The sequence below is a fragment of the Rhipicephalus sanguineus genome, chromosome 6 (assembly GCF_013339695.2).
Source record: "Rhipicephalus sanguineus isolate Rsan-2018 chromosome 6, BIME_Rsan_1.4, whole genome shotgun sequence".
NCBI classification, from domain to species: Eukaryota; Metazoa; Arthropoda; class Arachnida; order Ixodida; family Ixodidae; genus Rhipicephalus; species Rhipicephalus sanguineus.
In genome coordinates, this window is record NC_051181.1 from 173,144,014 (window position 1) to 173,158,830 (window position 14,817).

The window sequence follows — 14,817 nt, forward strand, 5'->3', positions numbered from 1 at the left end:
CGGAAAAACAGCCTACGCAGCCGTAATATCGGTGCAACGTCAATTGTGGTTGCGGTGCTTGCTATTAGAGCACTGCACGGGCTCGGGCCTACCCGAAAACCCGGGCCCGGCCCGGCCCGTGGGCCGGGCCGGGCCGGGTAAAGTAGTTCTCACAGCGGGCCCGGGCCGGGCTCGGGCCTGAAGCTCCGGGCTTAGGGCCGGGCCCGGGTTTGAGGTCGCGGGCTCGGGTCGGGCCGGGCTTGGACTTTGCTGGGTTCTTAAATGAACACTATAGTGAAGCACTGAATCGGTTTAGACTGATAAAGTGACGTCTAAGAACTCGAATCTCATACATTTCACCATGGTAAGTTTATTATCAGACGAGAAAATGAAGGTCAAAATTCTATTTTTTTAAATTTCGAGCCGAAATATCCGAGCCTGACGCCACGGATTTCAAACTGTATTTGTCGTATTTGGGGACATTGGCGCTATAAAATTTGCTGAAACTTGGTATGTTAAGTCTATGGCCCCCTCAGAGGTCAACGTACTTCATTTTTAGTGATTAGGAACTACGTAGACCCCATTAGACGCCGTCAGAATATAAGATGTGACGATGTCTGCTACGCGAACTTAAAGCGGGCGTCGCCACCTGCATTTACCTTTTTGCGCGTTTTCTCACTTACCAAGACTCTTGTCCCGGCGAACGTGGTGATTTAGGAATTGCTAAAGAGTAATTTACTGATAATAGAGAAATTGTTTTTCTTTCTAGTGCCCCTTCATGTTTGTTCCACATACGTTGTGCATACGTACATATATGTTTCACATTTTCTCTCGAAAAAAACGCTTTTTTATGTGGGGCAAGCTGTTTAGAGAAATTTTATTAGAGACAAGTACTGAACTTCTTTTGCTCCTTGCATATGGAGCTACTTGATTTATCTTAAACGGGCGAGCTAAAAGAAGATATACCAGGCGCTTATATAATTAACATGTCGTTATTCTGTGCTTTATTTGCATTCGTTATGATTTTATATCCCAAATGTTATTCTGTAATCACAGTAATAAATGTGATATAATAAATATACACCTGTAACTTATCGCAAAAGCGATTATAGAGCTCCATAGCGAGGAAACGTTTTTGAAGTTTCCAGCCCTCCACTAAAACGAAAGGACTGCACACAATCTCGTTACATTGAATTCCTATACAGAGACATTCTTTTTCCGCGGCTTCGTCACGGCCCCGAGTGGTCATGTGACGCGATATGGACGTGCACAGCCTGCTTGGTGTGCCTAATTTGTTAATATTTGAACTTTCGCCTTTTTTCGCTATATCAGGTGTCTCAAACCCACCTCAGCTAATGGGCCGCATTCACGAAAATTTACTCCGGCAAGGGCCAGGACAGTAACGCAGCTTAAGAGCGCGGGGGAGGGGGGGGGGTGCGTTAGAGGAGCTAGGTCGTACCAAATGTCAGCTAACGTTGCCATTTAAAAGAAGAGCTTTCCCATATGTCACATATAGGTCGTTTGAAGGGTATTTGGCGGCAGAATTCCAACAACATATCAATACCTATCTTCAACATGACTAAAATCAGGACGCCGATTTTGAAATATAGAGTTTTGTTTCACGGTTAGGTATCAACTAGGGGTGTGCGAATATCAAATTTTTCGAATACGAATCGAATACGAATATCCACCTTCGAATATCGAATCGAATATTGAATATCAAAGGAAAAATGCCTCCACAGTAACAATATTTTATTTAACGTGTAGCTATTTGAAAAAAAAAAAACATTAACAGCCTGAATGGCAACACAACATACACTGCTATCTCCAGAACACAACGTCCAGGCTAGCACAATGCACATCACAACACAAGCAAATATCACGGCACAATGAAAGTAAAGACTAGATGTTATCATGAAGAAATATTAGCTGCTCCACATGATCAGGCAGCAGGCGCTCCCTTCTAACAGAGACGACCCCCCGCCCCCCCACCCCTGCCACTGAAAAGGCACACTCACTTGGAACAGAAGTGGCTGGTATAGGGAGGTACATGGGGCAAAGCTTTGCCAGACTGGCGTATCTGAAGGTGCCTACAGTCCGCCACCAGTCACATGGGTCACTTTCTTCAGAAGTGGTCCCGCATAGTGAACGAGTGGTAGTGCGGTACGTTACGGCCGCATAATATTGAAAATGTACGGTTACATGATCGCCAACAGCGCTGCACGTCGGAGATGCACCAGCAATAAATCATACGTATTGGGGCGCTCGTCGCAGGCAGATATCGTGCCTCCGTGTACTTACGATGTTTATCGCTCCTCTCGGCAACGTTTTTAGCTATACGAACGCAGCAGAAATGTGGAAGACGAGTTATTTTTTGCATGATAATCGAATCCCATATTCGAATTTTTCGATTATTCGAAGTTATCGAATATTCGAAACTATTCGAATACACGATTTTCGAATCGAATACGAATATTTCGAATGTAATATTCGACGATTATTCGAAACTTTCGAATATTCGCACACCCCTAGTATCAACACATGATGGCCGCAGGGGTTGCCTCACAAAAAAATAGCTTTAGACTTCTCATGGCTGTGTAGCTTAAGTACATACTTATAAAGAAAATGAAAAATTCGGACGAAGACAGTCAAGTGCGGGCCGCGGGCCTTTAGGGAGAGGCCCACGGGCTGCGTGTTTGGGTCCCCTGCGCTATACAGGTATAGTGTGAGAACTATATGACACTGCCACAACACCGTTGGAATGTGCAGGAATGGCATAGGTTCAAACAGCATAAAGCGTGAGGCGAAATATATTCGCTTGACGAAATATCAGGCTTGAAAAAAGACAATTACGAATTCCGTGCCGGGTGATGTCCCTTCCCCTCGAACCATAGGCATCCAATGAGTAAGCGTCGAGAAGCTTACTCGCGCCTTTATTACCAGACTGTAACGAACACCAAAAATAGATCGAAATAGCTTCGTCCACCTCTTGCCAGTCCTACCCGCGTAGTGCAGTGATCACCTTCTACCAGTACAACATCGTTAGGAAGGCATAGAGTATTATGATACGGAAGAAAAGAAGAGCGCAGTGCAAGCCGTGCATAACATACACTGCTGAAAACTGCAAGCAGAGGCGCTCAAAGAGGAGTTTTATAAGTGATACTGAAGAGTGTGATGACGTTCGGGAACGATAGAAATGAAGGGATAAGCTGCACAGCTACATTCATTCTGCAGATGTCCACAAAGTCATTCTAAATTTGCTCCAGTGGTGGAAGTTAAGAACGACTGCCGACGCCTTCACTTTTCGCAAGGCGGATGTGCACCCCTGCGGCTAGCGCATGCAGTGCAAGAAACTTTAGCGCGACAGGATATCTGATACAACGGTGGATGGCGTGCTTAAAGCCGGAATCTCTAGATAGTTTGATTTTTTGAACAATAACACGTGAAGAAATAAACTATAAAAAAATTCGGCAGATCCCACGTACCGTGGGAGTCGATATTATGCGAAGCATGCGGCGGATAGGGGACTGTGGCGTAACTTTTTTTACTGAGCGGCACGTTACAAAATGACGCTAAAAATTTGTATAAATTTTATACGCACAGATATATATGTTGGAGAGCCGCATATATGTTATATAACCAGTTATTTACTGTTGGGTATGCAACGTGGGTATTACCAACAAGCGGTAAGCTGATATGTAGTGCTTATACGTGTCCCGAGAACGCACGCACGTTTCACGAACCCGTGTACATATGTGCAGGAAGTTCTTGCCAGTTCTTGAACAAGCGCGTCATCACCGGGATAAGTGAGCACCAGCAGCTGGTCATGACTTGTTATAGGATCCGGTCGTGATCGTGGTGACGAGGGCTCCATGTGTAGTGATGTATGTGGTATGGTCGAGCTGTTGGAATTCGTGGATGCCTCGGTCATTCCGTCGACAAATTGTCTGTCGACAGAGCCGGCGACATGTCGGAACCTGAAGCCACCCATCGCGTTGGTGAGGTATAGGCCGTCGAGGCTGGTAGGCCTGGATAGTGCTACGTAGACCAAAATCAGTGGATGGTGTTTGTCGTATTCGTAGACTACCTGGGCGTATGTGGCCTACGTAGCCTAGTCTACACAGCGGCTGTCAATTAATCTGGCATCATCCTCGTTCAGCATGAGGCCATCGCCCAGCCTCGTAAGAAATGAAGAGGACACTGCGCCGTTCTGGTGGACGAAGTGCACTTTACGGTGCGGTGATGTGGATATCATATGTAACTTTCGTTAATGTATTCCTCCGGGGTCGAGCAATGCTTCAATATTGCTTGCTGAATCATAGGAATACAAACGTAATCTTTATTAGACTGCTGTAAAAGCGGAGTCAACACTGGAACTACAGACGTTAATCTGATATGACGCCTTTATCGTAGGAGTAGTAGATATCGTAGGAGTATCATGTAGTGTTTATTGCTTTCTTGTAAAATTAGATAGCCAGCACCACAACCACAATTCACGTTGCACCGCTATTACGCCTGCGTAGGCTGTTTTTCCAAACCAGTTTATAGACCTGGCGTGGCTCAGTGGTAGAATACCTGATTGCCACGCAAAGTGATTAGGTTCAATTCCTGCTGGGATCCTAATTTTCATTATTTCCATTCGTTGAGTCAACGCTGCCGATGTTGGTTTTCCTTAGCGTTTTAGCATTTAAGTAACCAATGTCTGTTCTCGCCGTTCCTGGGCAGATATAAACTGTCACTCACCTGCGGCACATACCCGTACACCGCGGCCCATGGTAAACGGGTATGTGCCACACGTGTCTAGTGGAAAGTGTTTGACGACGTACGCGACAGGATTTGAACGTTATTCATATCATGACCCGGCAATCATATTCGTCAAATCCTCTTACCCTCCCATGCAAAATTTGGTCTACACCAAGTTAAGGAGGCGATCATGAGAGCACCCAGACGTAGGCGGCTAGATAGATAGATAGATAGATAGATAGATAGATAGATAGATAGATAGATAGATAGATAGATAGATACGTAGATAGAAACGCTCAAACTGCCAGAGGTTCGCTAAGAAATGCTTCGCATTTAAAATATGCCACAAAAGACTTGTGGACTCTATATAGCCCTGGTGATATATGTAATATATATGATATACGAAAAGAATGCTACCACAAATATTTTTTCGTCCTTTCGGCTGCCTATACGTATTTCTAAAAGTACACGTGGTGCACATGGTTTGTTCTTTTTATCTAGATTAGTGTACATACAGCAAGGTAATAAACTTGGCTTTCTTCCTCCATCTTGCTGTGGCAAAGTACTACCATGCTGAAGATATGTGTTACATATCCGAAAGGGTGCTCGATTGGCTTTGTCGTTAGAGCATGTTTTATGTTTCAGTAAAGAGCGCAATAAGGTGTTGTGTTCTCTGTCTCCTCTCTTCTTATTGCAATTCTTATCGAAACTGAACTCATGCTGCAAATCACTTTCCGTGCTACAATATCTGCTACAAAACGCTCTTGATGATCCGTATTGCATTAGCAAGAAAAAAAAAAGTTATAGTATACCATTACCGAACAAACGTTCATTGTACCCAGTATTTCCACTCAACTCTTTCCACCGTGAGCCCCTTTTTACACGAAATTACCGTAGGTTAAAGTAGAATTGTTAGCGAAATATTCGCCAATAAAGAGTATATATTTGCTACTTAAAACACCTTGCTGTAGATTCTACGTTCTGGCAACACCACCTATATTATTGGCTCTCGGGCCTCTGCCGGGCCTGATCTGCCATCGGGCCGGGCCGGGCCGGGTAGGCGAAATTTTTTCTCGGGTTCGGGCCGGGCTCGGGTCGCGTATTGAATCACCGGGCCGGGCTCGGGCGGGTAAACTTGAACAAGGTCCGGGCCCGGGCCGGGCCCGGGCCGAAAATCACGGCCCGTGCAGTGCTCTACTTGCTATCTAATTTTACAAGAAAGCAATAAACACTACATGATACTCCTATGATATGTACTTCTACGATACAGGCGCCATATCAGATTAACGTCTGTGGTTCTAGCGTTGGGTACGCTTTTATAGCAGTCTAATAAACATTACGTTTTTCTTCCTATGATTCAGCAAGCTATATTGAAGCATTGCTCGACCCCGGAGGAATACATTACCGAAAGTTGCATATGATATCCACATCACCGCACCGTAAAGTGCACTTAGTCCGTCAGAACGACGCACTGTCCTTTTCATTTCTTACGACGCTGGGCGATGGCCTCATGCTGACCGAGGATGATGCCAGATTGATTGACAGCCGCTTTGTAGACTACGCTACGTAGGCCACATACGCCCAAGTAGTCTACGAATACGACAAGCACCATGCACTTATGTTGGTCTACGTAGCACTATCCAGGCCTACCAGCCTCGATGGCCTGTACCTCACCAACTCGAAGGGCGGCTTCAGGTTGCGACATGTCACCGGCTCTATCGACACACAATTTGTCGACGAAATGACCGAGGCATCCACGAATTCCAACAGCTACACTATACCCCAAATCTCACTACACATGGACCCCTCATCACCACCATCACGACCGGATCCTATAACAAGTCATGACCAGCTGCTGGTGCTCACTGATCACGGTGATGATGCCCTTGTTCAAGAACTGTCAAGAACGTCTTCCACACATGCACACGGGTTCGTGAAACGTGCGTGCGTTCTCGGGACACGTATAAGCACTACATATCAGCTTACCGCTTCTGGTGTTGGTAATACCCACGTTGCCATTGGCAGCGTTACCCAACCGTAAACAACTGGTTATATAACACATATGCGGCTCTTCAACATATATGTGTGTGTGTAAAATTTATACAAATCTTTAGCGTCATTTTGTAACGTGTCGCTCAGTAAAACAAAAAAAAAATACGCCACAGTCACCTTCCTGCCGCATGCTTCGCATAACATCGACTCCCACGGTATACGTGGGATCTGCCGAGTTTTTTCGTGACGCACTGTGTATACGTGTAGAGCTCATAAAACTGCAATGACTTTTCATGTTCTACTTATCTGCTGGCGTAAAACGCTCGTTATCATATACTCACTCACGTGCAATCTTTTAACAATTTTTCTTCAACGAGAGAACATGTGCACCCCAGAAATGCCTATTGTATTTTCACGTAGTGGTGACGATGAAAAAGGCGGCAGTCACTCTGGTAGTAACGAAACTGCTCATTGGGCAAACTTGTGCCCAGAAAACTAAGTAACTCAATGTACAAGCAAAAGAAAGCTGTACACTGATAGCCGCAATAAATGTCGTTGGCCTTCGGTATTCTGATGATCGGCGGAACGCGTGGTCACATCAGCGATCGAACCTTCCAGCGTTACCGCTCGTGCTCGTGTAAACTCCGGAATGAACTACAGTGCTCGCGTCCTGCGCGTAATTTTAATAATAATTGTTGTGGTTTTGCATAAAAAATCACAGCATATCCACGGAGTGAATGATGATGAGTGGGCGAAGCTGCGGAGGTTCATCGGTAAACCGTGAATCTTCCGTGAATTCTGCCCAGTACATCATCACCGACGTGAGATCGGGCGCGTTTATACTAAAGGTTCGATGAGAGTTATGACGACTTGCAGCTCACTTTAATTTTACATGTACGCTGTGAATTTTCATTGTTTAGAAAACCATTTCTTAGAAAACATCTGGCGTCTTTCGTTAAGCAGCTGGCGTCTTTTCGTTTCGCTTTAGAAACATCTGGCGTTCTTTCGTTTTGCTTTTACAAAACATCTGGCGTCTTTTGTTGGTTTATTTCATCAATCAACGGCGTTTTGAACAAAATTTTTATTGTTTAATCACGCACAGGAGAAATCTCACCAGGCACTTCCTTGGAGGTAAAGAATGGCTGCTAATGGGAATGAGAGACAGAAGAAGTCGGCTTTTAGCTAACGCTGCGAATTTTTTATTGTTCAACAACGCACAGGAAAAATCTCCCACCGGCACCACCTTGCAGGTCAAAGCGTAAGACTGGTTACATACTACGCTACGAGGGACGAACGGGTGCCGCTATAAGGAGCTTCGCCCCTAAAAAACACGATATGGTTATGATGGACGCCGTAGTGGAGGGCCACTTGGGGTTGTTAACGACCACCTGGGGCTTTTCGACCACCTGCGGTTTTCGACCACTCGGGGTTCTTTAACGTGGCACTCTTCTGTCTCTTTCCTCCGGCCCTTTTTCATGTTCCTAGCTTCGCGCCAGTTACGATATGTTCAGCAAACTAAGGCACCAACTCGACCAAAAACAAGTTCTCCTAAATCTAAGTACACGGGCCTCGAGCATTTCGCCTCCATCGAAATGTGGCCGCCGCGGCGGGGATTCGCGCGTAATCTTAACAGGGCAATCTGAAACAACCGCGAAGATTCCGAAACATCGCGGTGCGGCTTGAGCTGAGCATCCTGATAATTTTTTTTGCGTTTTAAACCCGATCACACCAAAATAAAGAATTAAGAGCGCGTGGCAGATAGTTACACAAATCGTCGCAGCACACCGCTGTTATTCACGCTATTGCCACCTATAGCTCCGATTGCCTGGCGATTAGTATTAGTAAAAAAAAAACAAATTATGGAGGCCTAAGCAGAGGAAGACAAATATATGCAAATAAAATAGAAAATCCGTTCTGTATCAAACATTCATCGTGCAGAAGTATTGAAACACGATATAGGCGGCACCCCTAATAGTTATGTCAAGTACGCATGAAGTATCGCCAACTTACTTGCTAATGTAAAAAGCCGGCAGATCCCACGCATTGTGGGAATCGATGTAATGCGAAACAGCCAGCAAAGAGCTGCATACATCGTGTTGTATGTCACTAAGGAAAATGCGTGTCATGGTTTTCATGTTAACTCCTATTATTTATGTTCGTCACACAGTAACGTCGCGCAATGCCAACTTCGGGGTAGATCAAGCTAGCGAAACGGCCGCCAGCGCACCATGAGCGTGGTACGTAGGTCATGCTGTACATGACATGTGTGTCATGACTTTCGTGTTAACTCGTGTTATTTATGTCTGTCACGTCGCAAGATACCAATTTTGGTGTATATCAAGCTAGCGAAACGGCCGCCAGAGCACCATGAGCGTGGCACGTAAGTCATGCTGTACATGACATGCGTGTCATAATTTTCAATGTTACACCTGTTATTTGTGTTCGGCACACAGTCACGTCGCGAGATACCAATTTTGGTGTATATCAAGCTAGCGAAACGGCCGCCAGCGCACCATGAGCGTGGCACGTAAGTCATGCTGTACATGACATGCGTGTCATGATTTTCATGTTACACCTGTTCAGGGCTGGGCAAAGATACTTTGCAATTGTATCGCGATACGATACAAGATACTCAGGCAAGAAGTATTGGAGATACAGATACATGATACTGCCGCAATAATTGTATCCGATACGATACTTAGCAATTGTATCTTAAGATACTTCGATACATTCTCAAAATTTTATTATAGATCCATATAATGTAGCAGCAAAGGCCTATACACAAAAATGTCCGCTTGAAAGTTTCTTAACTGTGACTTATTTTGTTTCACTTGAATGAAATTTTGGTTAGTATCTCAAAATTTCTGCCCTTCTTGCTCAAAGTACATTAATTTCCTTCCAAAACAACTTATTGGGGCTTGTTTTAGCTTCACAGGACAACTCTTAAAGGGGCCCTGCAACACCTTTCTGAGTTATATTGGAACAGCCTCATTATTGATGTATGACTCTTCACGACTCATATGCCGCAAAAATTTTTCGAATCCGTCAAGTCTAAGTCGTGTTACCAAATTATAGAAGTCACGTTCCGCAGCTTTCTCCCTCTGCTCAACGCCGCGAGCGCGCAGAAAGCTGCGCGGGGCGTGCAGAGAGGGAGAGATTTTTTTTCTCTCTGGCGTCTGGGCGCAACCACGTGGTCTGTGGCGCCAATTCCGGGCGGCTTGCGTGTTTTTTTTTATTTCACAATACTGCAGGCCCTTCACGGGCCCATGCAGGAGTGGGTTGAACGTAAATACAATTTACAAAAGTTGGAAAAAATGAGACCATATATACAGATCAAAGAGTATGAGCACATACAAAATGAACAAGGAATCGAACATTATGCAGTACATAAGGGGTTCACATAAACAGTAAAACAGCAGTATAATAACTGTGCAGGCTAAAGGGACACTATATGAAATACTAATGACACCAATCATTTTTACCACTTGAATTCTAAATTCTGAATGCTGCTAATGAATTCATTGACAGATGAGCAGTTTACAACATCAGCAGGCAGTGTATTCCAATGTGAAATGGTGTGTGGAAATAAAGAATATTTATAAGTGTTATTATGACAGGGTTGTTGACGTATTGTTTTATTATGATTCGTCCGAGTTGAATGCCTGAGTGGCGCACGAATGTATGTCGCTTGGGGTATTCGATAAGAGCCCTTATAAAGGAGGTATAAAAATTTCAGTCTAGAAACCATTCTGCGTTGTACAAGTGGTTGGATGTTAGCCCTGACACGCAAGTTCGTAATGGACGTTTGTCGCGAATACTGTGAATATATAAACCGCAATGCTAGGTTCTGTATGCGTTCCAATTTATCGGTTAAATATTTCTGGTGTGGGGCCCATACTATGTCCGCATACTCTAAAGCTGGCCTAATAAGAGTTTTATATGCATTTAATTTAACGCTGGGAGGTGTGTTTTTTAGTTTCCTTCTCAAAAAGTGCAGCTTGCTTAGAGCCTTTTGATATACGTTATTTATATGACATTCCCAGTTTAATTTCGTCGTAAAAAGTGACCCCGAGATATTTGACGTCATCACACTTCTTCAGCGGGACGTTATTGATTGTGTACTGAAACTGAAGAGGGTTTTTTTATCCGTGAAGGAAATACTAGCTGTTTTAGTGGCATTTAGTTTCATCCCCCATCTGTTGCACCAGTTTTGTATTGAAGCTAAGGAATTGTTTAATTCTATTTGATCGTCCCTGCGATTTATTTTTGTGTACACTACGCAATCATCAGCGAATAATCGCATCTGTACAGGTGGATAAACGCATGATTGAATATCATTGATGTAGATCAGAAATAGTAGGGGCGCAAGCACTGAACCCTGCGGTACACCAGAGTAAACATCAAGGTAACCAGACACACAATTATTCAGAGCTGTGCACTGCATTCTGTTTTCCAAGTAGCTCTCTATCCATGAAACTGCTTTTTCGTGTATTCCAATGGCATTTAATTTAGTAACTAGGTCAAGATGGGGGACCACATCAAATGCTTTTGAGAAATCTAAAAAAAATAGCATCAATTTGGCTTCTAACATTTATTGCGTCAGCTATATCATGGCTTATCTCAGATAGCTGAGTAATTCTTGACAATCCTGAACGAAAACCATGCTGTCGGTTGTATAGCAGGTTACTATGCTCTAAATGTATTATTATGGCTTTATAAATAATATGTTCAAAAATTTACTGCACGCACATGTTAATGAGACTGGTCTGTAATTATTAACTTCTAGTTTAGAGCCAGATTTAGCACAGGTACTATTTTCGCCAGTCGCCAGTCATTTACCGAAGTTTCCAATGATCGCTTGTAAATTACGTATAAATATCTTGACATCCAAGCTGCGTTTATCTTCAAAAATGCATTCGTTATAAGGTCAGGACCATAAGGTTTTTTTACATCCAGTTTTTGCAAGAGTCGATAAATTTCTTCTTGAGTGATGGGCATTGGATTGTCGTATTGATAATGGGGCGAGGGGCCGTTAAAGGCAGTTCTGGTAAATACTGATTGAAAAAACGTATTAAACTTATTTGCTATGAGGTCAGGCTGTACAATAGTTTTAATCTGCGAGACATAATATCGCTCCTTCGATAGATAACGCCAAAATTTTTGTGGTTTTTCCGTCATGTAAGAAGGCAGAGTGACCGTGAAAAAACGTTCCTTGGCCGCTTGAATCTTATCTTGCAGTATGCGTGCAAGCTCTTGTAGACCACATGTGTTTTTATTCTTGCGTTTCTTTTGAATTTTCTGTTTTAGGTGAATGATTTCACGCGATACCCTAGGGTTTTCTCTATTAACTCGTTTTTTCCGGGAGGGAATGTAGTTTTCTTCACAAAAATATACAATTTGTTTAAAACGTAACCATAACGTATTTACATTGTATCAATGAAAACTGTGGAAAGCAGGTGCCTAAATATTGTGAGATGGCATTTTCATTTGATCTATAGTAATCTTTGATAACATTTATTGACGGCTTTACGCGTTCACGGTTACCTGAAATGGGGCAGGAGAATACGATCATTTTGTGGTCCGAATTACCATTTTCAATATTCACAGTATTATTATGAAATAGACTGCTAACTAATATCAGATCAAGCACAGAACATGATGGACCAACTATTCTGGTCGGCTCAGAAATTAGTTGATCTAAAGAGAAAGTAAATAACATATACAACAATGATTCAGCACTTTTTGTGTCGGAATTGTCGTGCGAATGGTTAGTCCAGTTAATTCCTGGTAAATTGAAATCACCTGTGATGATAATATTTGAACGTGAGTTGGTGTGCTGTGCAATGTAATCGTGCATGGTATCGAGGTATTCTGCCGGAGCATTCGGAGGCCGGTATAATCCACCCAGGAATATACTTTTCCCGTGAAAGGTAAGTTTACACCAGACGCTTTCATGACCTGGTATGCTATCTAGAACATGAATTTAATGTTCGATTTAATTGCAACAAGCACTCCTCCGCCACGTGATTCTCTGTCTTTGCGGATCAGCCGATAATAAGAGGGTAATACTTCTGAATCCTGGATACCTTCATGAAGCCAAGTTTCCGTGCTAACTATAACGTGCGGTTGACGGGCTGTAACTGCGCATTCAAGTAGGCTGAACTTATTTACTACACTGCGCGCATTCAGCGATAAAACTCCGATAGTTTTAGCACTTTGTTGTCACCGTCGAGCGGAGCCCATCGCATCGTGTATCGCGCGTGCTTGAAAACTGCGAGTCGGTTTGGTAATGTTGGGTGTGCACCTCGAACTGCCGTAGTGTTTTCATCGCTCTGCCAACCATGGACGCAAACCTGCGTGCGCGTTTGGAACGAATGACAGCTGAGATGGGTTTCGACCCACACTCCGATACACCGCCTCGTCGCACTGCTCGCGCTTGAATCGTATTCAACACGGCAAAGCTGCGTGCACCCTTCTCCCAGTGACGGTACTGGATTGACAGCATTTAAGCCGGTGGGTGGGCACTTCGATGCTGTTTGCTCTTCGAATGCGGGCGCACAGCGAGTGCGGGCTGACAACAAACTAAAGACTAGAAGAAAGAATCGTGGGGCATCGGGCCGGCGCGGACCCATCCCCCGGCTGTCTGCAGCTACAGTGAAAACGCGAGTCTGCTTGGTTGCTGTGTCGCGGTTTCTCGGGAACGTGAGACTACGGGGAGGATACGCCGAGGTACGGCTCGATGACATACTGAACAGATAGCGAACGGGACTCTCACCATACAGCGAACACAGGTATCCTAAACTAGCCGGCGCCAGCATTGTTATTGGACAAATGCTGCACCCCTGCCTCGGTCGGTCGTGAGAACGTGCTAACCATGCAGTTTCCAGCTGACGAGGCAACACTCGAACGGCTGCCACTCTCAACGGCAGCCGGCGATGGTCAGAAGCAAAGAAATATTCACGATTTCGGCACTGCGCATGGTGAAGAAAACGCAACCACGCTAATAATAATGTTTGTTCGGTGTTTTAACGGCATAACACAATATAAACATACACATTATCTACTTATTGAACTCAAAATTAACAACGAAGGTAATAATGAGGGTGTTATCGTGATTATAACATCAGCCAATGGTGGAACTGCCGACAATCGCGTCATATATTGCGGACTAATACATCATTTGTCGAGAGAAGAGGGAGCGATTTTCAGCTGACTTTGAGAATTTATTGCAAATTCCAGGCTGTGCGCTTCACTATAATATTTGGCTCGCGTGTTCTCGGGAGCCTCGACTACCGACTGGCAGCGCTTTCTGACATTGCTCAAAAAGTGTTGCAGGGCCCCTTTAATACATTTCGCTGACTGCGGTTCTCGCTTGTCATTTTTGCAATTGATGGGAGTCGCTGCTCGGCTTGCCGACCAGCTAGCGGGTTGCAATATAATCACAATAACGTCAATAAGAAGCCTTCGCACGACGCCGCAAATAGCGGTGTTGACTTTTACCTTGTCCGTAAAAGGCAGTTTGCAAATACCGTATATCCGAACAGGTGTACAGCGGCAACAACGCTGGTAGCGACATTTTTTGGCGGGGGGGGGGGGGGGGGGGGAGGGGAGGGGGCGGGGAACGCACGGTGTATACGGGGTTTGATACCCTTCGCTAACGTACTGGCCGGCACACATGACCGTCTCCGCCCCATTTCTTTTACAGCGAAAGCTGTTATGAGATCATTTCAGCGGCCGTTTTTGGTGGCGTAGTTGTCCGCCGCCGCCGCCGGTGTCCGTAACCACTATCGCTCGAAATAACAAAAAAAAACGAAATAAGAAATAAAACGCCAGGCCTGCGCTGAAACCGCAGCACAGCCACGGTGAAAGCTGGAAGAGCGGCGTTTCTAGAGCACATTGTAAGCTCTCTTGGGGCTACTAATACAAGTACACTAGCAAGTGACCCACTACGCCATAAATCACAATTTTAACGCGATAGCGTTAGAGAGCTCGTGTCGCAGAAATTCCGCCGTCGGCGGCGGTGTCGGCACCGTTGGTTGTGAGCGAAAAATCGTCCGTGAGCGAAAAATCGAGAAAGAAGCAAATAAAATAAAAAAACTTTCG